The sequence below is a fragment of the Pelophylax lessonae genome, assembly GCF_965119305.1.
Source record: "Pelophylax lessonae genome assembly, chromosome: 3".
Lineage (NCBI taxonomy): Eukaryota > Metazoa > Chordata > Amphibia > Anura > Ranidae > Pelophylax > Pelophylax lessonae.
Window position 1 is genome coordinate 430,469,643 of NC_138770.1, and position 27,032 is coordinate 430,496,674.

Genomic DNA, 27,032 nt, shown 5'->3' on the forward strand with positions numbered 1-27,032 from the left:
CCCGAGGTTCATCTTGATCGATTTGTTTCCCATTTCAGCATTGGCACTTTCTACTCACTCTACTTCGACCTGCACTATCAGGGTTTTCTAATTTTTTCCATATTTTGGTATATTCCTTGGCTTTGTGGAGCCCACATTACCAGATACTCTCTTATTTGTCCCTATACATATACCTACATAATATGTTTATTTACTATATTCTTTAGATTATCTGGCCGCTACATGTGTTTACCCTTTTTGGATTCATTTGATGGTGTCCTGGGTCCCCCTCCTCAGTGGTGCTTTTCCACCTCTCTTCTCCCCTTTTGTGTGGACCAGATGGCTTATATCCACCTCAGCCCCCGGTTAGACAGTTGCTTTTGGGATGGTCTCTATTCCTAGTCATTGGGTTATTTTATTTAGTGAAATGTAAGTAATTGGACCCTATTTATATTCATATTTTTTGGAACAATTTGTTTTATTCCGTTCCTATAAAGATGAGAATTTTGTATTCTAATACAAGTTTACAATTTCAGATATAATTTTTAATTAAGCTCCTGATGAGTGGAAGTAGAGCTACGAAACGCGTAGAGTTCACAGTTATGAAGACATACCATTTGGAGACTGACCAAGTGTTGTCCACGATATATAATTTTTATGATATTTATTCATTAATACAATATGAAATGCATTCTTATATATGGAACTTATCTATGTTATGTCAAGTTCTCTAATTTTGTATGTCTATATTTTATTTGAATTTTATATAACTGTGTCAATTATGAAATGCCCAATAAATTATTAATCATCATTCTGTGATTATACATAATCTTGTTAATTAGTAAGTAGCCAAACTCATATAAAGTCCCGTGACCATTGTGTCCTCTGTCACAAATCTAATGGAAAGTTTCACTTTTTTATTTTATATATATATATATATAGTATATCTGATGATATATTGCATGTTATTTTGGAATAAAGCAACAACTATCTACACCTTTGTGTTACAACTTTTTTTTACTCAGTACTTTGTTGCAGTGTTTACAGTTTATAATACATTATTGCACCTCTTACCAGCAAAAGTAAAAATATTGCTTACTCAACTGAATCTGATAATTTCAGTTTCTGTGAATTCAGACTGAGCTGCTAACCCTGCCAGCCTTTCTGTGTATTTAACCTCAAAGACTACAATTTGTCAGAGGATAAATAGGAAAAAAAATAACCTCTTTTCTGGCCTGCTTCACAGGCAGGTGCATGATGGGTGTGAAAGACCAGGTAGGGGAAAATGGGTAAAGGAGAAGAGCCCCCCTTAATCCATGTCCACCAAAAGGGTGATCAATATGGGGTACCAATGAGTCAAAAAATGGTGTAGTAATGGTGCTAAAAATTAATAGTTTATTAGGCACTTGTGCCTGGTGAGAAGACCGTGCATGAACAGGACACAACATACAGTATAAAAACAATTAAAAGCACAACTACAAAGACCTGCACATAACTGTAGCCTGAAATTAAATGATGGATAGTAGGTTAAGTCTGGTCAAACTACTGCCCCGTGATCCTGGGGGAAGATCAAACCGAACCAGTCCATGGAAATAATGATCAATCTGTTGAGCGTCACAGTAAAATGACCAAGCTATAAAACACACAGGTATCCTAAGAAAATGAGTGGATGTTGAAAGATCGTTCCTGGTGCTTGGGAAAATTTTTTTTTTGATTAATGATGATTTATGCAATCATGTGTGTATGCTGGTCATCAACAGACAAAATTCACTCAGACTGTTCCTCCTCAAATCAATAGAAGGATAAGAAGGTAGTTCAATGTGAGGGAGCGATTCAGGAGAGTGATGTAAATACTTGACGAAAACATTCACATGGGAAGGTCAGGCATGAGGAATCCTATCTTGGAGATCCAGGGGTGATGGAGTAATGTCACCGGTGCATTGGCCGGAATGTGCAAAAACCCATGGAAATACTTATGTAAAGGTTCCTCCGTGATCCATTAAATAAGGGCAGTGATGAGCAAACACATATAGCCTGGTAAAGTAAAGTTCATACCTCTGTGTACCGAATCCTGACTCCGCCGGCATTCACTGTCCGCTGTGTCGGCGTTCCACCACCATGCTTGCTCGAGCCTCGTTCCGAGTTAGCGTGTGGGTCCGTCAGTGGCGGCCTGACGTCATGTCCGGTATGGCGAGCTGAAAGCAGGGGGAGCCGGAGGAGAGCCGGCCGTGTTTGAGTCGGATGTACACAGAAAAGGCTAGTTCAGAAAGTGCAGATCCAAGGACACTGCCGCTGATGAGTGGACATAGAGCCACGAAACGCGCAGAGTTCACAGCTATGAAGACATACCATTTGGAGACTGACCAAGTGTTGTCCACGATATAAAATTTTTATGATATTTATTCATTAATACAATATGAAATGCATTCTTATATATGCAACTTATCTATGTTATGTCAAGTTCTCTAATTTTGTATGTCTATATTTTATTTGAATTTTATATAACTGTGTCAGTTATGAAATACCCAATAAATTATTAATCATCATTCTGTGATTATACATAATCTTGTTAATTAGTAAGTAGCCAAACTCATATAAAGTCCTGTGACCATTGTGTCCTCTGTCACAAATCTAATGCAAAGTTTCAGTTTTTTATTTTTTATATATATATGATGATATATGATGATATATTGCATGCTATTTTGGAATAAAGCAACAACTATCTACACCTTTGTGTTACAACTTTTTTTACTCAGTACTTTGTTGCAGTGTTTACAGTTTATGATACATTATTGCACCTCTTACCAGCAAAAGTAAAAATATTGCTTACTCAACTGAAACTGATAATTTCAGTTTCTGTGAATTCAGACTGTGCTGCTAACCCTGCCAGCCTTTCTGTGTATTTAACCTCAAAGACTACAATTTGTCAGAGGATAAATAGGAAAAAAAATAACCTCTTTTCTGGCCTGCTTCACAGGCAGGTGCATGATGGGTATCAAAGGGCAGCTAAAACTGACTTTGAAGTTTTCAAAATGTGCAGAAAGGGAAGTCAGAGCATGACTGTGGTTTAATTTACACTGGTGATTAACCTCCTCTGCTTACAAAGCATGAGATGGTGGCTGCCATTTTTGGGAATATCTTTGATCTGAAGCATTCTTCTTCCTCGTGAGGATATCCTATCTTGGACACTGTTCACACCAGTTTTAATGCTTCCATTTAAAGCTTTTGATTATTTTTATTTCTTTGATAAACCTGTCTATTGGATAAATTAGGCAATCCTAAAAACCAATGGGTTATCAAATGCAGCCTAACAGTTTATTTTGAATATGTCAATAATAAACATTAACATCCTTACACAATTTTGTTCACCAAAAAAAAAAAATTGGTTGTTGAGCTGCATTATTTTAAATACGCAGGTTATTTCTGTTATGATGGTTTACTTTCATACTTTACAAAGATTTACTGTACTATTTAAAGTGGATAGAACTAGAGCTACAGTAAATTGCTAAGGAATAGGTACAGTTATTCTCTAAAAAAATAGGCACAGATATTCACATCCCACAACAAATGGTTTAAAGAACACGAGTGAAATAGATTTTTCAGGATAACCACATGTGTTGTATACAAGTAAAATGTTTACATTTTTCCTAAATTTCATAAAAAATATTAAACACAAAGAAATATATGCAAAACACCAGCTAGGAAGCACATAGAATTCAGTACAATTAAACTCTCTGCTGCAAAACAAAAAAGATTACTGGTTTATTTGGTGCATTTCACAGACTACTCCACTCTATCAGAATAGGTAGTCATAATTAACCACTTCGGCTCCAGAAGGTTTTACCCCCTTAATGACCAGGCCATTTTTTGCGATTCGGCACTGCGTTACTTTTCCCACAAATAGAGCTTTCTTTTGGTGGTATTTGATCACCTCTGCGATTTTTATATTTTGCGCTATAAACAAACATTTTTTGAAAAAAAACTCCATATTTTTTACTTTCTGCTATAAAACATTCCCAAAATATAATTTTTTTATCAGTTTAGGCCAATTTGTATTTTGCTACATATTTTTGGTAAAAAAAAGTCCCAAAAAGCGTATTTTAATTGGTTTGCGCAAAAGTTATAGCATTTACAAACTACGGGATCGATTTTTGGAATTTTTAGTTATTTTTTGTTTTTATTTGTAATGGCGGCGATCAGAGTTTTTAAGCGGGACTGCAACATTGCGGCGGACAGATCGGGCCCCTAACTGACATTTTTGACACTTTTTGGGGACCAGTGACATTAACCACTTAAGCCCCGGAGGATTTGGCTGCTAAACGACCAGGGGGTATTTTGCGATTCGGCACTGCGTGACCTTAACGGACAATTGCGCGGTCGTGCGACGCTGTACCTAAACGAATTTGGCGTCCTTTTTTTCCCACAAACAGAGCTTTCTTTTGGTGGTATTTGATCACCTGTGTGATTTTTTGATCATGCACTATAAACAAAAAAAGAGCGTCAATTTTGCAAAAATAGCAATATTTTTCACATTTTTTTATATGAAATCCCCCCCCAAAAAAATGTAAAAATCAAACTTTTTTAACATTTTTGGCCAATTTGTTTTATGCTACCTATGTTTGGTAAAAAAAATCGCAAAAAGCGTATTTTTATTGGTTTGCGCAAAAGTTATCGCGTTTACTAACAAAGGGAAAGATTTTTGTCATTTTTGTTGTTTTTTTTTTTAACGCATAATGGCGGCGATCTGCGATTTTTTTTGCGGTACTGCGACATTGGGGTGGACAGATCTGACCCTTGACTGACATTTTTGACACTTTTGGGGTTACCAGTGACATTTCTACAGTAATCAGTGCTATACATATGCACTGTTACTGTAAAAATACACTGGTAGTGAAGGGGTTAACTTTATTTGGGAGGGAGGGGCTGTGTGTGTCCCTAGGGGCGTGCTTTCTACTGTGATTGACTGTGGCTTGAGCTGTAAGGACACTGATCAACTGATTTACATAGTAGATCCGTGTGATCAGTGTCTTTACACCGAGGAGAATGACAGGCAGCTTGTTTACACAAGCTGACTGACTTTCTCCCTCTCCCCCGCCGATCGCAGAGTGGCCGGCGGACATCGGGTCCGCCGGTCACACGCGCGGGGGGGGGGGTCCGTGACCGCGCGGGAGCGGGAGCACGCCGCCGGCGGCGCGCGCTCGCTCCCCAGACCCTCCCAGGCTAGTGACGTATCGATACGTCACTCTGCCTGTGAGGGGCTGACCGCCGCAGTATATAGTCGTGCGGCGGTCGGCAAGCGGTTAATACAGTAATCAGTGCTAAATATTATGCACTGTTACTGTATAAATGACACTGGCATGGAAGGGGTTAACACTGGGAGTGATCAAAGGGGGTTAATGTGTGCCTAAATATGCTTGCTGACTGTGTGGGGGAATGGTTCTGTGACAGGAACAGAGAGATCAGAGTTTCAGCTTATCTGAAATTTCTGATCTCTCCCTGCCTGTCTGACAGAAGCCTCACCTGCTTTATTTACATAAGCATGCGGGTCTTCTGTTAGTTTATCTGATGATCGCGGGAGGCCGGCGGCAATCGCCTCTGCTTCTGCCGTGGCCCGCTTCCTGCTGTGTGATTTTGCACAGCCGAGCTGCCCTGCCGCAATAATACTACGGTGGGCGGTCAGCAAGAGGTTAAACATTGCTAATAACATTGATTATATCCAAATGTCCGAAAGGAATTTGTGCATGATTTAGAATCAAATCTGCTTCACATCGTAAAATAAAAACATAAAAAATAAATAAAAAAAGCTTATTCCTTCCCAGACCTTCTATAGTCTGGGCACAGGTGCACTTCAAGTTGCCTGCACAGACCCCTTATTGTAGCTTGATCAGATGTATTATTTAATGTTCTCTAACTGTGCAACATTTTTTGCAGACATTACACACCCCTTGAGGAAGACCTCACTGCATAGGTCGAAACGCATTCGGGGTCCGTTTTCCATGTGTAATGATCTGTAAATGAGACCTTATTTTGGTTTCATTGCAATGTATGGCATTCTATATCTTGTTGTAACCAGAGCTCATAGCTGATGCTTTGATTTTTAATGGATTTTATCAAATCTTCAATAAAAAGCTAATTTTTTATACACTTATAGTTTCACTTATTTTTGCTTCCTGAATACCCCTGGGGGTCCTTTCTGTTTCTCTTTAGTTACATTGGGGTGAGCAGCCTCTCCATATATTGTGTTGTCCCCTCCCCTTATTTCAAACCTATAGAATACTTGAAATGAATTGGCATGCAGACTGCAACCCAGGTCTTCTTGTCCCCACAAATGCTCTTTTGGCTGAATGACCACAAATTCCCACAGTCACACTCCAAAATCCTGTAGAAAGCCTTCCCAGGAAAATGGAGTCTGTTATTGCCACAAAGGAGGCCAACTCCATATTAATGCCCTTGGTCTTATAATAGGATATCCAATAAACTAATATTCAGAGCCTTGGAAAAGTATTCACCCCCTTGGCATTTTTCATGTTTTGTTACCTCACAACCTCAACTCTGACCAGTTTCCCAGTCCCGGCTGCTGAAAAACATCCCCACAGCATGATGCTGCCACCACAATGTTTCACTGTGGGAATGGTGTTCTTTGGGTGATGTGATGTGATGTGTTGGGTTTGTGCCAGACATAGTGTTTTCTTCGCACAACTGCACAATTTTCCGTTAAAGTAATGCAGTACCGAATCGCAAAAATTGGCCTGGTCATTAGGGGGGCAAATCCTTCCGGTCCAGAAATGGTTAACAGGTACCTACATCCACTTCCGCTCTGACCGTCTAAGCGATCAGAAGGGGAAGTTCTCCTTCCCCCCTCCCTCCCATCGCTTACTCATGCGCAGTGGGCACCCAGCTGTAAAGCCACAAGCTGTCACAGCTGGGTGCCCATAGTAAAGAGGCTGGTGAGAGAGAACACAAGGAGATAACGGCTGGAGTGAGCACACTGCTGGATCGTGGGACAGGTGAGTGGCTGCTTATTAAAATTCAGTAGCTACACTTTTTGTAGCTGCTGACTTTTAATTTTCAGTTAAGAGACTGGAGCTCCTCTTTAGGTTTTAGCAACACCACAGGTACACATTCCTAAGTACACTACGTGTACCCATTCCTAAGTAGGAATGAGTGAATTTACCTGCGTTGGGTTTGCAAACAAATGTGCAAATCTTGCTTTAAGTTTGCAAATTTTGAGATGAATCCTATGGGGGTAGAAACTTGTTTTTTATTTCTTGTTAGTTTTAGGTCTAATAAACAGGATAAAGTCAAACCAAAGGTGAGGTACTTTCAGTACTAGCAATGTCAACATTAAAAATAAAAAAATACAATAGAAAAAAAATGGTATCTTTCACTAAACAGAATGGTCAGCTCTCTTTAACAGCTCTAACAACCACTGACAATATGGCTGATGTGAGCCCAACCTGTAATAGAAAAGGGGTCTGGGTTATCCAACTGACCAGGGAAAAAGGCAATGCGCTGCTTTATAGGTTGTACATTATTTCTTGTGTTGAACCTGCAACATTTTTCGTAAAATGTTTGTGGTTTGCTAATTTCAAAAATCCCAAAGATTCGCTGGGAACCCATGGTGGTGAGGAGCCCAAACCTCATCCAATTTTTAAAGACGTAAACAGAAAAGCATTGTATATCAATCCAATCAACCATATAAAGAGGAACAGAAAAATATGCACTAGATATAGAGGCTATAGAAAAGGTACTTAAATATTTATTTAAAACTCTTACAGGAGAATTGGTTTCTGTAAAATTGAACTGAAAAAATAGGAAACTTGGCAATCCTAACTGTGTAAAAGCTATACATTCCAGTTGAAGATTGGTTGGAGTGTGGATATAACAACATTAACCTCTTGTGTATTTACAGACATTTTGGCTGTGTCCCATTATAAGCTCAAAAAGTATATTGAAAACATTATTAAACTAGTCAAATCCATGTGTCATTATTAGTAAAATGGAGAGTAAAACACTGTCTAATACCAATCCTGGTGAAAACAAGATTGCATGCCATCTCATATGGATAGGAACACAGTGCCAGCTTTTTCTCAGCTGTGCTGAAATGTCTTTGCATAACATTTAAGCGAATGTTCTGAACCTTACACTGACATGCTTCCAGGCAAAAGACCAGCCTCGGCTAATGTTTCATGTTGTTGTTCTTACTTAATTCGGAGTCAGCTTCCTGGAAGTAAAGGAAAATATTTAAAAGCAAAAAGATTTGAGGGCAACCTTTTAAAAGTACAACTTCCAAAATGACATTCAATTTTTATTGCTAGAGACTTTCAAAAGCTGGTAATTATAAATAATTCTGGATCATTAGAGAAATTGCTATTGCTAGGTGTCAGTCATTTTCTGGAAGTGTATAATACACACTAAGTCCTAACAAGGAATGTATGGTACCTTTTACAGGTTTGTGAATGGGGAGGTTGAGGGAAGCAGAGTGCATACATGTTCTCCACTCTCCAGGTACATCCTCTTGGCTGATTGAGTTGCCTCCGAGGCACCTAGCATGCATGACTAAAATGTGGATGTGTTTTTTTTTTTGTGACACAAATTTCTGTACAAATAAAAAATGAATGAAAAACCGCGCTCAAACAAGTGGCACACAACATAGAATACAAAATTATAATATTAATATCAAAATACAATAATGTGTTGAATTAATCCAAAATCTATAATCTAGTTAGACCAGTGATTTGTGACAAATGGACATAAATATAAATTTAAATATACATTTTTGTGAGTTTTTGTACTGTGACAAAAAGGAAAGTCCCAATTTCTAAGTGACAAATGAAATCCTTTAAACAAGGAAACCCATATTCATGCAGGTTAGTGAAACTTCCACCAGATGAAAATCCACCAATGCTTCTACTAGAGATGAACTCCACCAAGGCTAGGTGCACATACAATCTGCTTACCAGAATAATCTGACCCCCATTACAGGCAGTCAAACCAGGCAATGGCAGCAAATAAACAATCCTCCTCAGATCCAATCAATCATGTATATGGAAAGCAATCAGCGATGTGAGACAGGCATCAATGGAATAAAGAGAGACAGCGGAGAAACTCTCATAGTGTAGTAGGTACTAGGTAATGATTCCATTTATTGAAAATAAGTATTACACTCACATAAAATCGTCCACAATAGTCTGGTAAATAAATGCTGGAAGCCGCGATGAACACAAGCAAGGGATAGCGCTTCCACGTTCCACCTGCAGTCCAGAAAACTGGAAATGACGTGTTGCGATCTCACGCCTGATGCATTTCGTCAGCACATAGCCAACGTCATCAGGGGTCATGGACAAATTTCTGTGTTCAATTTTTCTGGTGCCTCTAAATGTTGCCTAATAGTTATGCATTTACAAATACAAAAATGTAGGCCCTGTTCACACTATTGTGATTTTGCCCACCCTTTCTGTTATGCTGCAATGTACGACATTATTTTCTTTGGTGCTTATTCACATGAATGCATCATTGTGCAGTATGCTTTTTGAAAAGTTGCTGTGCTTTTTTTGTTGCAGTATACTGCATTTTTTTTTATATCACAGACTTCAATGAGTGCATGAAAAGTACATGGAAAATGTATGTACATTTTTGTTGCATTTCTGGCAGGGTTTTGTATTTAATAGCTAGTCTCCTCCCCTCCTACAAAAATGCATATAAAAAAAGACTAAACTGTGAAACACATGATTATGCAGCAGCACTAGTGTGAACCTAGGCTTACTGTATGCACACCTACAGTACGTACAAATACTGGTTTAGGTGGTTGCAATGTGTCTGAAAGCTTCACTTACACAAATCTATATACGAGTGCTCCAGCAGTGCAGGAAGTGATGTAGGTTCCTGATTTTCTGAGGTGTATGAGTTGCTGGGAATCCAGGAATCCAGGAGTTTTCAGATACAGTATCTCACAAAAGTGTGTACACCCCTCACATTTTTGTAAATATTTTATTATATCTTTTCATGTGACAACACTGAAGAAATGACACTTTGCTACAATGCCTCGCCAGGGTTGACCAAAGAAGCTGAGTGCTGAAATCCAAGGGAGAAAAAGACCGCTCCAGGTGGGCTGGGTATCAGGTGCTGGTCGGATCCGTTGATCCGGAATCACTTGAAACAAGAAGAAAATGACCGCACTCCGATGTAAATCAAAAATTGGAGCAAAATTTATTCCACATCAAAACAAATGGGCAAACTGGAACAACACACTGTGGATGCAGGACACAAAGGCAGACGCGGTTCACGACTTAGAGATGTCGCTTACTCATTGCCAACCAAGTTTGGTTGGCAATGAGTAAGCGACATCTCTAAGTCGTGAAACGCGTCTGCCTTTGTGTCCTGCATCCACAGTGTGTTGTTCCAGTTTGCCCATTTGTTTTGATGTGGAATAAATTTTACTCCAATTTTTGATTTACATCGGAGTGCGGTCATTTTCTTCTTGTTTCAAAAGAAGCTGAGTGCACATGCTCAGCGTCATATCCAGAGGTTGTCTTTGGGAAATAGACGCTGTCTTTGGGAAATAGATTGAAGGAGTGGGGGGTCAGCCTATCAGTGCTCAGACCATACACCGCACACTGCATCAAATTGGTCTGCAAGGCTGTCGTCCCAGAAGGAAGCCTATTCTAAAGATGATGCTTAAGAAGGCCCACAAACAGTTTGCTGAAGACAAGCAGACTAAGGACATGGATTACGGGAACCATGTCCTGTGAACTGATGAGACCAAGATAAACTTATTTGGTTCAGATGGTGTCAAGCGTGTGTGGCGGCAACCAGGTGAGGAGTACAAAGACAAGTGTGTCTTGCCTACAGTCAAGCATGGTGGTGGGAGTGTCATGGTCTTCGGCTGCATGAGTGCTGCCAACACTGGGGAGCTACAGTTCATTGAGAGAACCATGAATGCCAACATTTACTGTGACATACTGAAGCAGAGCACGATCCCCTCCCTTTGAAGACTGGGTCGCAAGGCAGTATTCCAACATAATAACGACCCCAAACACATCTCCAAAATGACCACTGCCTTGCTAAAGAAGCTGGGGGTAAAGGTGATGGACTGGCCAAGCATGTCTCCAGACCTAAACCCTATTGAGCATCTGTGGGGCATCCTCAAATGGAAGGTGGAGGAGCGCAAGGTCTCTAACATCCACCAGCTCCATGATGTCATCATAGAAAAGTGGAAAAGGACTCCAGTAGCAACCTGTGAAGATCTGGTGAACTCCATGGCTAAGAGGGTTAAGGCAGTGCTGGAAAATGATGGTGGCCACACAAAATATTGACACTTTTGGCCCAATTTGAACATTTTCACTTAGGGGTGTACTCACTTTTGTTGCCAGCGGTTTAGAAATTAATGGCTGCGTGTTGAGTTATTTTGAGGGTACAGCAAATTTACACTGTTATACAAGCTGTACACTCACTACTTTACTTTGTGGCAAAGTGTCATTTCTTCAGTGTTGTCACATAAATAGATATAATAAAATATTTACAAAAATGTGAGGGGTGCACACACTTTTGTGATATACTGTACATTGCAAAACACTGGTTCACATATTCTAGGCCACTTGCCCTGAACATTGGGGCAAATCTGAAAGTCATCTTAACAGCAGGATTATTACAATTATGAAGCAATATATAAACATATATATTTAGATTTAGTATGTGTACAAAAAGTGCAGCGCTGAGAGGTACATGCGCGGAGCGCTTGAGGATCGCGGCTTGATCTAGGAGCTCCATTCTGCCCCGGCCCATCCTGCTCCATCTCTGCCATCAGCTGCACCATAATCCCTCCCCACCAGACCCATTCGACACCAGGGACACCAAAGATCCCCACCATGTCACAGGGACATTAATTGCCTCCCCAGCTTTGGAACTGAATCCGCCGGGAAACTTTTCCGCACCATATCAAACATATGCGAGGATAGATCATATCTTTATCGTGGCTCCAGACATTCCCTTGGCCGTCAGAGCGCTTATTAGAGATTCTTCAATATCTGACCATTCAATCGAACTACTTCAAATAAAAGCTCACCAGGAATGAGATGGTATATTCCGCTGGCACCTGAATGAGTCGTTTCTTAGCAACCCTGCACTTTGCTCCTTAATGGAGAAATAAATTATTGATTATTTCCAAACTAATGATGTTGGGGGAAGTCTCTCCTGAGACGCTCTGAGCAGCCCACAAAGCTGTCATACGTGGTAAATTCATCCAGCTCGCCACCAAACTTAAACGGGAAACACGAGTTTCATGAGCTATCCAGGAAACACAGACGTAACCCTCACCCCGAGACCCAAGCACAGCTGGAAGCGAATCGTTTATCCTTAAATTTGGCCCTTACCACCCAGGCTGAAAAGAGTCTTCGGTGGTCGGGAGAACAGTTCTACTTTCATAGTGACAAAATAGGCCCCAGACTGGCTGCCAGACTAACACCTCGTCTTCAGTCCTTCACTTTCCCAAAAATACGCTCCTTCACGGAAACTCTGACACAGAACCCTCAAAGAACTGATGCGCAAGGTCACTGGTTTAGCTATACCTAAAACACCTGAAGTTGCCCTGCTAAATAGCAAACCAGTAAAGGGCCCGAAATCACTTGTTAAACTGGTGCGTTTCATGTTGTTGGGCGCTAAAGTGTCTTTAGTCCAAGAATGGAAACAACCTTAGGTTTCATTGATGGCAGCAAAACACAACATTTTGTGGATTATAGAACAGGAAAAGGTAGTCAGCATCTTCTTAGCAAAGCTCAATGATTTTGAGACAGTGTGGGAACCTTGGTGCTCATATCCCAACCACTGTGATACAAGTTGTAACGGTACAAACCTTGCATCCTCCCGGTACCAGATATCTTCATCTCCCTCTCTTTACTTTCTGTTTCTCTCCTTCCACTTTACTCTACTCTTACTTTACCTGTCATTTTATGGTGAATTGATCCGGGTTTCGTTCTACTATATTATCGGTCTCCATCTTCAAGTTGCGTTTCTCTTGTTACAACATCTGGTCGTGGGACCCAACATAAAAGGACAGTTAGCTTTGCAGATTGTATTTAATGCAATTGTTGTAAGATAACCAATAATGACTTTTGGGCACAATCCTCTCTAGAACCACAACTACAGAAGTCTAAGCCTCTTTGAGGGAGCCGTTTTTATCGTGCTATATGGTCTCATGTTCTTTAAATGCCTTCACAAAAGTCTAAGTTTGCTTTACTGTCAATTTGTCAAGTGCCTTTTACATTGGTGCCTTTATTAACCAGTTCAAATTTTCGGTATGTATATTGTGATACGCTTTGTTTCAATGACGTTTTATAACATGTCTATGTGCATCTCTTTAATAAAAAATTATTGAAAGTAAAAAAAGTGCAGCTCTTATCAACATAAGTGACAAAACATATAATTGACTATATGTGTTTAAACAATATACAGAACAATATAAAAAAATTTACATAAATGAAAAGTCTAAATGCAAAAGTGCAACATGAAAAAAAGGAAAAGAGAAAAATATATAGTGATGTCCTAAATGCGTAATCCAGGAAATAAATAGATACATGCATGAAGAAAACCAGCTTCCCAAATCCTCCGTGAATAAGGCTAATCAATGAAGGTGGCTGATTTCCAGAAAAACATTGGTTTCCAAACTAATGGAAAAGCCCAAAAAAACGCCTCAGGGAATACCTCCCAAAATCATCCACATGGGTAATGGCAATCCTGGAGCCTTCCACTTTGGGGTTCTATTCCCGGAATTAAAATGCATATAAAACACAAATGCTCATAGCGTAATACTGAATAGTAACATATTTATTAAAAGATGTAAAGTTAAAAACAGGCATCTCTGTATAAAATATAGCTGCAGTGATGATCATACAGCGGTGTAGTAAATCCCAGCTGGATGCTTTTATTTTTATATTGTGTCATTTCTACACAGTGTTCCTGAGGAGTGTATTGTTTGTACAAATATAGTCATTTATATTTTTTCTCACTTATATTGATAAGCACTGCACTTTTTGTACACATACTGCTTTAGGTTCATCTATTAGCCTGTGCCAGCCCAGCAGCTGTCATCATTTGCACATTACATATCTAGCGTGGATTTTTGCACAGTTATATATATATATATATATATACAGCATCTCACAAAAGTGTATTTTATTATATATCTCATTTACTCATAAGTCTATTTCCCAAAGACAACCTCTGATATAATGCTGATCGCTTGCACTCAACATCTTTGGTCGACCATGGCGAGGCCTGTTCTGAGTGGAACCTGTCCTTTAGCAGTCCTTTAAACCGCTGTATGGTCTTGGTCACCATGCTGCAGCTCAGTTTTAGGGTCTTGGCAATCTTCTTATAGCCTAGGCCAGTGATGGCGAACCTTGGCACCACAGATGTTTTGGAACTACATTTCCCATGATGCTCATGCCCTCTGCAGTGTAGTTGAGCATCATGGGAAATGTAGTTCCAAAACATCTGGGGTGCCAAGGTTTGCTATCACTGGCCTAGGCCATCTTTATGTAGAGCAACAATTCTTTTTTTCAGATCCTCAGAGAGTTATTTGCCATGAGGTGCCATGTTGAACTTCCAGTGACCAGTATGAGAGAGTGAAAGGGATGACACCAAATTTAACACACCTGCTCCCTATTAACACCTGAGACCTTGTAACACTAACGAGGCATATGACACCAGGGAGGGAAAATGACTAAGTGGGCCAATTTGGACATTTTCACTTAGGGGTGTACTCACTTTTGTTGCCAGCTGTTTAGACATAAATGGCTGCTTGTTGAATTATTTTGATGGGACAGTAAATGTACACTGTTATACAAGCTGTATACTCACTACTTTACATTGTAGCAAAGTGTAATTTCTTCAGTGTTGTCACATGAAAAGATATAATAAAATATTTACAAAAATGTGAGGGGTGCACTCACTTTTGTGAGATACTGTAATATATATATATATATATATATATATATATATATATATATATATATATATATATATATATATATACACAGTATATATAAACACACAATGTATATCACTATATCACTTTATTACCAGAAGTTGAGCGTTCTAATAAATATTGCAGGAACCCAACATGCCTTGCCAATTTAGACCATATTGTGCACATTTATTTGCGGTATGATATAACCAAAATTGTTTTATTCTTTTTTTTAAAAAAGGAAATATGCTGAGATGATTACTTTATCAACAAAGAAACATGTTTTCCTAGTAGTGCTAAAAAAAGCTTAGTCACATTGAGAAGTTTAAGTGCCAGTTCACATATGTGCAGCTGCGGAGATCGCATGTAATATCGGAGCGCACTGCTCCTTCATTACATGCGATCTCCTGTGCGGATGCAAATTCAGCCATACACTTTGTATGGCTGAAATTCGCACTGCACCCGCACCAAAGACGCACAGGGGGCATTTTTTCAGCCCCATCAGTATCGGATCACACAGTGGTTCACACTTGTGCGATCCGTTCCTGTGCGAACTGTCAGATCGCACTGCGATATGCGATCAAACTGGGGGTGTCGTTAACATTTAATTGACACCCCCTGCGTATCGCATATGGCAGTGTGAACTGCCTCTTGTGCGGATGCGATGCGGGAACAGGCTGCGAATTTGCAGCCTTCCCGCATCGCACAAGTGTGGACCGGCCCTAATATAGATTTTGCCTCTGCGTATTAGCAGTTTGTATATTAATATAAAGAATAATAGGTGTTGTCACATGAAAAGATATAATAAAATATTTACAAAAATGTGAGGGGTGCACTCACTTTTGTGAGATACTGTATATATCTATATATATCTATATCTATAGACAGTATATATACATTGTATATCACTATATCACTTTATTACCAGAAGTTGAGCGTTCTAATAAATATTGCAGGGACCCAACATGCTTTGCCAAATTTAGACCATGTTATGCACATTTATTTGCGGTATGATATAACCAAAATTGTATTATTCTTTTTTTTTTAAAAAAAGGAAATATGCTGAGATGATTACTTTATCAACAAAGAAACATGTTTTCCTAGTAGTGCTAAAAAAAGCTTAGTCACATTGAGAAGTTTAATATAGATTTTGCGTATTAGCAGTTTGTATATTAATATAAAGAATTAGGTGTTGTTTAGCTATTCACCTGGTAAAATAAATACAATGAAATTAGGTTCACTTTAGATATCCAATCATGTGTGAGAAATTAAAACATTTATTTTTTTTTTTTTTAGTACACAATTCATTATTTAAAGTGAACGCATTAAAAATATGTTTTAATAAATATGTACTCAGACTCATTTTAGCGCACATAAACCACAATGGAGTTGATTCACTAAAGGTAAAGAGACTGTGGACTTTGTAAGTGCTGCTGCACTCTGGAAGGGCATTTACTCCAGAGCTTAGCAAATGACCAGAAGCTTCACTTTGTGTGACGAATACCCAATCAGATGCAAGAAAATAGAAAAAAAAAAATAGCATTTTTGGTTATACATGATGGGATTATTATGCAAGTCAGCAGGGCTTTCCCTCATTTAAAGCGGTAGTATCCCGCTTTTTGACACTTTTACCTACAGGTAAGCCTATAATAAGGCTTACCTGTAGGTACAAATAATATCTCCTAAACCGGCATGGTTTAGGAGATATTTACAGTGCATGCAGCCGCTCTCGCGAGCGGCGCATGCGCTCTGAAGGTCCGGGGGACCTTCAATTAATTTGCCGGGAGCTTGCCAGAAAAATCACTCCCGCGCGCATGCGCGGGAGTAACGTCATCGCGGCTCCGGCCAATCATCGCGCCGGAGCCGTCTCTTCCGGCCAATCACCGCGCCGGAGCCGCCGAACCCGGAAGAGACGGCGAGGGATCATGGCAGCGCCCGCAGCGATGTCCGGGGGTCCGTGTCGGGGCTTCATTCTAAGGTAAGTTACACATAATGGGCTAGTATGCGATGCATAGTAGCCCATTATGCCTTTGTCTTGCAGGTTTTTTTTTTTTTTACCAAGGGTTTACAACCGCTTTAACCACTTTATGTCCAGCCGTACATGGGAGGAGCTAGGGGGCGATCGCGCGCCGCCGGAGGTGCGCTCCCAACCCCGCTCGTCATCGGGGAAGCCAGTGCCTGTGACAGGCGACTCCGATGGACGCCGGCCATTCGCAATCTCTTCCCGCTGACAGAGAAGGACGGACGGCTGATGTAAACACAACTGTCTGTCATTCTCCCTGAAGTGATCACAGATGTCATGTGATCCTGCAATATAGGATCACATGTCTCTATGATGACTTCACAAGCCACGCCCCCCACAGTTAGAATCACGCCCCTAGGGTCACATTTTACCCCTTGCTCACCAGTACTGTTAATCCCTTCCCTGCCAGTGTCATTTTTACAGTAACAGTGCATATTTTTAGCACTGATTACTGCAGTAATGTCACTGGTACCCTCAAAAGTGTCAAAAATGTCAGTCAGGGGTCCGATCTGTCCGCCGCAATTTCACAGTTCTGCAAAAAATCGTAGATCACGGCCATTACTAGTTAAAAAAAAAAAAAAACAATAAAAATGACATACATTTTTCCCGTAGTTAGTAGACGCAATAACTTTTGCACAAACCAATCAAAACATGCTTATTGCAATTTTTTTTTTTACCAAAAATATGTAGCAGAAAACAAATTGGCCTAAAATGTTAAAAAATTTTGATTTTTACTTTTTATTTTTTGAGAATTTGATATAAAAGAATGTGAAAAATATAGTTTTTTTCTCAAAATTGTCGCTCTTTTTTTGTTTATAGTGCAAAAAAAAAAAAAATTGTAAAAAAATAAAAAACACACAGGTGATCAAATGCTACCAAAAGAAAGCTCTACTTGTGGGAAAAAAAGGACGTCAATTTTGTTTGGGTACAGCATCACATGACCGCGATATTGTCCGTTAAAGTCACGCAGTGCCGAATCGCAAAATAGGGCCTGATCATTGAGCAGCCAAATCCTCTGGTCTGAAAGTGGTTGAGATCTGGAGCAAACGCCCTTGCAGAATACAACTGTACTTTCAAATTGTACAGCCTATTTGCCTTTAGTAAATTGTAATCTCCAATTTTTCAGTCAAATTTTAAAGATGCGGTTGTGTCTTATATATACTGTAAATACCAAATAGGCGGGTTTTGCTATCACTGCCTGCAGGGGATGACATTTTTATTATTTTTGTATGATGGACCTTATATGAAGGTTTTTTAATAAATTACCAATACTTTTTTGACGCTATGAGGAGTTTTGTTGTTTTGTTGTCTGTTTTTCCTTTTACCCTGCCTGCTTACAAATCCTACCTCTGGAATCACCAATCATCGCGAGGAGGGGACATGTGGAGCCGGCCGGAGGACATCCCGGTCACAGAGACCTTTTACGCCTTATCTGACCCTTTTTGTTACAAGAAAAAGTGGGTCAACAACATCTGGTGAGTAGGGATCTTCCCTTCACCTTTGCATGTGGTGTTTTTGGGAGCACACAGAGGAATCTGTCAGTCATTGTAGGCACCACACGGCACAAGTCTTTTTTGCAAGTTTGAGAGAACTTTATATACTGGATGTCTTATATGACAATGGGGATTAAATGCTTTATCATCACTTTTTGGACTTCACTTATTTTTATTCATAAAAATTGTGTATGGTTTTAAATTGTGTATAGTTAAGTTAGATTATTTGAACATATGTCACATTCTTGATACTCATAGAAGCAAGTGCTGTTTGTTCACAGAGAACACCGCTCTTGTGGATTATTTATCAAATACCAAATATGTCAACCTTCGAAAGTGCATGGGCTGACGAAAGGGCAATGAGCTACTGCACCCAAAATTGTCTGCAATGGTGAATTAGTAAACAAACTCCCAGCTGTAATAGTAACAGCAACAGTGATAAGGGTTACACAAGGGACCCACTAAAAAAATGCTTCTCTGTGTCTTTAATGGACCATGGTTTGTGAAGTGACTGGAATATTGATGGAATAACTACTGTATGTACATGCATTCAATTGTTTATATAGTTTGTCTAAGGAAAATACCTCCTAATTTACACTATTGTCCTCTGTGAAGCCAGGAGGCAAGGGAATCATGGCACAATACATCCCCTCCACCACCAATGCACTCAAACCACCTGTGCTAACGTAGCTGCTTGTTAGAGATTATATCTAGAGAAGTGATATGATCCTACAGGAACTGGGCAGGTACCCCAGTGCATCACTTAGTGGTCAAATGGCAACCTGGTTCTGGAAAACTGTCAGCATGATCACAATGAGTTTATTATTGAAAAGAGTCTAAAATGTCCAAGCACCAGCCATATTATATCCTCCAAGACATAATATCATAGCCTAAAAATATGTATTATATATCACAGTTTATTTATACAGTATTTTTGTATAATTATATTGACAACCAGTTACAAATAGCTCCCTCAAAAGATCTGCATATTATTAAAAACAAAACCATAAAATAATAATAAAAAATTGTAAAAGTGGTTATATAGAGCAATAAATAAAAATGTTAGGTTCTAATTTTAAAGATATGATGTTCTCCCTGTTAGCTGACAGTCATTACTGTGGGAGAATATGCCAAGTGAAACTTACTAAGCACTAAATGGAGCATACTTATTTAACCCGTTCATGGCCAGAGGTCAGTGAAACCTAAAAACGAATACCAAATTTAGCAGCATCATTTAACTTGACAGTAACTCTACTTTGCCTACCTAAATCATTATTACATTGTTTTTTAAATTACATATTAGAGCCCATTCACACTAGCACGACTTGTGAGGCGACTTGTGTAGCCCCAGGTCGCTTAACATAACAAAAGCAATGTTAATCAATCAGTGCCGTCTTAATTGGCACTACTGAAGTCGCTCCGACTTCAGAAAAGGGTCCTGTACTACTTTGAGGCGCCAAAAAACAATAAGGTGTAACCACCCTCCTCCTGCGCTTGGTATCCAAACCCCTCGACCACACTCCTCACGGGACTCACAACTGGCTTCTTAGATGGCTTAGGTCTTGCTGCCCATATCGGACTGGGGTAGTCCACCGGTACTGAAAGCAAAGAAACAAAAAAAGGGCGCACCGACCTAGCGCATTATCCTCAATAGAAGGCTTTATTGAAGTAACATTAAAAAGTGGCTACTCACAGACGTAGATAAAGTAAGTCATATCAAGCTCAATTGCTCAAACGTCCGGGTGTAGTCCATACAATCGTTCATAACTGATGAGATGACGGCTGACGTGTTGCCAAAGGCTTCAGTAACAGTATTAATACATATGAGCAGCGGACTACTGCAGATAGTATCCGCACAGATGAGACAGACACTGTGGATAGGGAAGACACCATGGTGTCCCTCTTCTATAGATTGAGACGAACCTTGGAAAAAGAGATGACCCAGTGGTGGGACATTCTGCTTTTGGAGAAGTACCTCGAGGTCGATTGGATTCCAAGAGGTTTGAGACTCACCAAAATGTGCCTCTGGCTGGACGAGGATTTGCAAACCGAATGGTTAGCCAAAATGAGAGTGTGCAATAAACTATTATTGGAATCAATCATAAAGCAGAGACAGAGATATTTAGAAAAGATTCGTATAGATGTTAAAGACATACAAGAACAGTTATCTGAATTTGTAGATATAGCTTCATTTAACACATGGGATGGGAATGTAAATGAACAGGTGGTGAGCTTTGAGACTGAGCTTATCAGCAAAAAATCGGGCAAATTCGAAAGAGACAGGCAGGACTATCAAGAGGGACGGGAATTTAATTGGAAAAAAGGCTCCAGTCCGCGCTCACCATTCAGGAATACGAGGGGGTCCAGGTGGGTCGAACACAATAACTCCCCAAGAACTGGACACACCAGTCAAGGGGAAGCTAGGTCTGGAAGAGCTAAGAAGCCCGTCCCTAACTATAACAATAAAAATAAAAGAAACCCAAGGAACAACAGCTATATCAATAACACCAGGAAAGATAGATCGCAGGTTGAGACAAATGCAGCAAATAAATCTAACACAAAAAAATCCTGCAGGGACCCCCGAGCAGGAGTTCAAACAGTGGGGCTGGTCCTGCCGGCAACCCCTCCTCCAGTGGAACAGTGGAAGATAGAACTCTTGACACCACTCCCACACAAACCAGTGCCACAGATGTGGTCGGGAGCGATGCCCAGAGTGAAGGAGCACTGTCCCAAACCCTCACTTTTTTAGGGCAGGGGGCTGTGGGGAGCTTCACCCCCACGGCCTCGAGACATCTCAATTCCCTCCCTCAGAGGTACTCTAGAAGAAAAAGGGGAGAAAGGGAAAGAGAGGGAAAAGAGGAGGAAAAAAGACCAAAAAGAGGGCGGAGATAGGTGGGACCTACTCCACCATTAAAATTTATAACCTTTCTGGAACGGTATTTACCGAAAAAGAGTTAGACCTGTTAAGAAAGGGGCTTAATTTCACCCCCCCCCCAGTTATCCGAATCTCTTTGAGCTATTCATTGACTTGAACAAATTCGTCAGAGGGCTCACGGTCAAAAGATTCTATGCCCTTAAAAAGAACCCTGGCCCAGGATCCGTTATCCCGGACGAATTGACCCACAATAGTGCTAGGGAAGAAGACGCACTAACCATCCTCGAGAGTCTTTTCGAGGAGGGGAGATGTGATGATCTTCCAGTAGGTCCGGAATTAATAGGAATGGACAAAGCCCTGATACACACCCCCTTTAAACCCAAGTCTTGCTTTTTCCCTCATTGGGCAAAGGGCAACTTCATACCTACATTCTATGAGGTGGTGTTGGAGGAAATCAAACAGGTCTGTCAGAATAAGAATGGGATGCCCAAAAAGCAAAATCATCAAGCAAAGGGATCCGAAACGGGTGAAAGTATGACGGACACAATTAAGAGTTTGAAAAACAATGAGGAGATTATTATCAGGCAGGCCGATAAGGGAGGGGGCCTGGTCATACAGGATCGATCTGCATACTTGGCAGAAGCCTACAGACTCTTGAATGATCAAGAGACGTACGAGAAGCTAAAGAGGGATCCTCTAGTGGAGTATATAACATCATTGAAACTACTGTTGGACAACGCGTTGGGAAATAAAGTGATTACAAAGAATGAATATCACTTTCTATTTAAGCAACACCCAAAAACCCCACATTTTTACCACATCCCCAAGGTCCACAAGGACCTAGAGAACCCCCCTGGTAGGCCGATAATAGCTGGCATTGACAGCCTAACTAGCAACTTAGGCTGTTACATAGACCATTTCCTGCAAGATTTGGTGGTGACTCCTCCATCCTATGTTAGGGACTCGAGTCATATGCTGGAGATTCTGACTCCAATGAAATGGTCTCCTCGATACAAATGGCTGTCCTTGGACGTGTCCTCATTGTATACGTCCATTGAACACATTTATGGCCTGAAGGCGGTTGAACATTACCTGAGCCTCAGCAACTTGCATCCCCTTCAAACAACATTTCTAGTTGACTCCATCAATTATGTGTTGAACCACAATTATTTTTCATACGTAGGGGAATACTACAGGCAGATTAGAGGAACAGCAATGGGGGCTAGGTTTGCTCCCAGCTATGCCAATCTTTTTATGGGGTACTGGGAGGACCTATTCATTTGGAAGAACAATCCCTTCAGGGCGAATCTAGCCATGTACGCCAGGTATATCGACGATATACTCATTATTTGGGATGGCACAAAGGAGGATCTGGCAGGCTTTGTACAACATTGTACGAATAACCCGTTCGGGATCTCTTTTACTCAGGTAATTAATGAAACCCGCTTAGTCTTTCTAGATCTAGAACTGCGAGCTGACTCCGATGGAAACATAGTCTCCAAAACTCATTTCAAGCCGAGTGGGGGTAATGCCTACCTCCATGCAACCAGCAATCACCATCCCAGATGGATAAGAAACATCCCCTTCGGGCAGTTCTGTAGATTACACAGGACCTGTACTAAAAGGACTGACAACGAAGAACAAGGTACAATCCTTAAAGAAAGATTTGTCGAGAAGGGCTATAAAGTAGAACATATCGAGGAGGCATATGTTAAATATTGGTTAATGTATGGGAGTGACCTCTCTGCCGAACACCCATCTCCGATAGATAGCCTCCAGCATACCAGCAACTCCAAGAAAAAGCCCCCCAAGGTTACTAGCACAGGGTCAGTCAGGTTCAGTACTGTCTACAGTAACAAAGCCTTTGACATCCAACGCGTGATACAGCGCAATTGGAAAATTCTTAAACAAGATCCAGTTTTGGGAAGTGTATTGCCACCAAGACCAGAAATAGTGTTTAGGAAGCCAAAGGACTTGAGGAGCCAAATCGCACCCAGTAGGGTTCGTAAACCTAAAATCTCTCGAGGGGTACCTACATCTAACCCGTGGTTCTCAGCCTTTGACCAGAAGGGAAACTTCAGGTGTGGGGTCAAAAATTGTGGGGCCTGCTCCTTCATGTGGCATCGGAAGAAGGAAGTAGCTGGCACAGATGGGCGAAGCCACGTGATCAAACAATTCATTAATTGTGGCACGAGCTACCTTATATATGCCCTAATCTGCCCATGTGGTCTACTATACATCGGACGTACCATACGACCCCTGAGAGTAAGATTCGGGGAGCACAAGTGTAGCATACTCAACAAAAAGACCAAGGAGGGACCGAGAGATCGTAACAACTACTCGGTACCCCGCCACTTCTGCCAGTTCCATGATGGAGACCCTACAGAGCTAAGGGTGTTTGGGATTGAAGCCATCAGTAAGGACCAGGATGATGGGGTGAGATTCCAGAAACTCTGCAAGAGAGAAACATACTGGATTTTCTCTCTGGGGTCCTTAGCACCAGGGGGCATTAATGAGGATCTAGAGATCCATGGGGTTCTGTAAGGACAATGGGTGCACTGAATCTGTTAGCTCCATTGATCCTCATACACATTTCCATATGTTCAGGTCGGATGCCGGGTCCGTTGGATAGCCTGTGCCATTGTTACCCTACATTCGGTCTGTTCCTTCTCTGCTTTTTGATACTAGTTCTAAAAAAAATAAATAAAAAAAAATAAAAAAAATGTTTTAAATTGAATCTTGATCATGTTCTAGTTCGAATCTCCGGAGCGGCATCCATGGATGTTGTTCTAGAGTCTCGGAACTATATTGTAAAACATGGTCCCATCCAGTTTGCAAACAGCCGTATAGTCGCAGGTTTAGCGGGAACCTGCGACTATCAGTGAATGATGATATCGGTTCACCCAGTCTTGAGGACGGGTCTTTTCCCCTGGAGAGACAGAAAAGTCAATCCTCGGGTCAACCTTCAAAAGGAAGGTATATATGTACACCTACACATTCCCCTCAGCTATCAATCATTCCCTATATTGATTTTAATTGTCGGTTTTATATTGTGACCATATTGAGCATTTATCTAGATACACAGTGCAGCATATTCTTATACATGTGGTCATATCAACGGTTTTTGGACTCGGATTAACGTAGAGGAGGGCTCTGTCTATCTTATATGCATATTGTGCATATGTGGTGCTGCGTGCATGCGTGTGTGCATATGGGCATGTGACCACATGCCCGGTGTGGATCCTTGTACGTATGTATCATGCGCGCCACCACATGTATGCATTAGGACCACAATAGTACTAATAGTAAGAGGAAGCAGGTAAAATACACATATGTCTGTATACAATCCTCTCGAGTCCATTAGAGACACATTGTGGTTTCAAATGGTTCCAAATTAAGGGTGGAGGTCTTACAATAAGGGACAGTGCTACAATTGAGGCTAAAATATAAGATTACTGGAATCGTCCATATGTAATTAATTAGGATATGGTGCTGTGCAGTAGGGGCGGTGCTGGTGCTCGTTGGACCAATGGAGGGCCAGGGAGGGTCACCATGGAGACGAACTACCTCGCTGTACGTAGCATCTCTATTTATGGGAAGTGACGTCAGCGGAAGTGATGTTAGCGGAAGTGACGACAGGTGGAACGCATCGCGGTAACCCGGAAGCCATGTAGCGCCGTGCGTTCCACGGAGCCGGTGATCGGCATGCAATGACCGATCGGCTCCATATTCCGCATGAGTCTTCCCTCTATTGGCATTCTACGGAGCTGGGAACCGGTGCACAATGATCGATTGGCTCCCCACCCCCGTTTTGACTCCCCCTGTTTGGTGCAGATCTTCTCCGCGCCCCCCCCTCCCCCTCCTGTATGATGGAATCAATTTGGGGATTGTATGGAGAGGAGTGGGTGAGATTATGGCCCAGACCACAGCAGACCGGCAAAGGTAAAAAAGGAAAATTATGGGGATTATTATCAAATAGTGATCACATTAGCTGCCCTCCATTGTCGGTTCAGGGAGCTCCTACAGTGTCTCTATATGCACTCAGCAAGCAACTCCATCAGTCTTTGGTATCTGCTCATGGTAGTTTTTATGCATATGGTTTTTACTTTTATTTTATTTTAATCCAATTTTCATGCACATGGTTTTAACTATACGTATACATATATTTTTAGCATATATGTTTAGCATTGTTTTGTATCTGCATGATTGATTTATGTCACTGTATACCACTAATAATGAGGTCATGAGAGGAAGAGCTGTAGTGCTTTAGCCACTCCCCCGGGGGAAGAGACACTCCCACCTAGGGGTAGGGACTGGATCAGTACATCACTACTTAAACCAAGGAGATAGCCATGACACAGTGGCTCTGAGGAAGAGGCTGGGCCTCGTAACGCGTCAGCCGTCATCTCATCAGTTATGAACGATTGTATGGACTACACCCGGACGTTTGAGCAATTGAGCTTGATATGACTTACTTTATCTACGTCTGTGAGTAGCCACTTTTTAATGTTACTTCAATAAAGCCTTCTATTGAGGATAATGCGCTAGGTCGGTGCGCCCTTTTTTTGTTTCTTTGCTTTCAGTACCGGTGGACTACCCCAGTCCGATATGGGCAGCAAGACCTAAGCCATCTAAGAAGCCAGTTGTGAGTCCCGTGAGGAGTGTGGTCGAGGGGTTTGGATACCAAGCGCAGGAGGAGGGTGGTTACACCTTATTGTTTTTTGGCGCCTCAAAGTAGTACAGGACCCTTTTCTGAAGTGGGAGTCGCCTCCTTATCTTAATTGACACGACTTGTTATCAGACTTTCCAGGAAGAAGAAAGAGATTAGCCAGGCATTCCCCACAGACAAAGTCGCCTGTCACTTCAAAGTAGTGCACAAGTCTCTTCCAAGTCTCTTCCAAGTCTCTTCCAAGTCTCTTCCAAGTCTCTTCCAAGTCTCTAAACAAGTCTCTTCAAGTCACGGGGCGACTTTCTGGTCGTGGTAGTGTGAACCGGCTCTAAGGGTGTTGTACCTTGCTTATGTTTTCTCATAATAACAACATAAAAAAATGTAAAAAAAAAAAAAACATCTTTGTTTATTTTACATAAATAAATTTGAATTACATTTTGTAAACATTTTATTTTTTTAATTTTCACAAAGTATTGTAAGGCTTCATGACAGCTGCAGCTGGCGGGTTTGTTTGCAAAAAAAATCCTTAATTAAACTCCAATTACCTGTCATGGTGATCATATGATTGGGAACCACTCTGTACAGCAGAGCACCTGACAGTGACAGTGTGGTCTCAGAAATAGGAACACGCGCAGATTCTATAATGGAACATAGAGTAATGTTATCAAACAAATACAGCTGGTTTGAGAAAAAGGCAGCCCCACCTGGAAACATGTAACCATGCCCACATATGTGACATCACTTCCTGAGCCACAAACTCTCCACCATTGGCCATCTTGTGGTTTTCCAGTGCTTTCCAGGCCTTCCATCTACATCCATAGACTTTAGTGACAGCTGAACCCTGCTCGGCTCTCCTACATCTGAAGGAATAATGGACAATTGGGCCCACGTTAAACGGAAGACCCACATTATATAAAATTCTTAACCCTTTACTTCTGTGAGTTACTATTTGCATAACTTGCTTTTCATTCACCTATTTCTACACTAAGGGTCCTTTCACACGGCGCGGTCCACCGATCCCCACTGAGCAG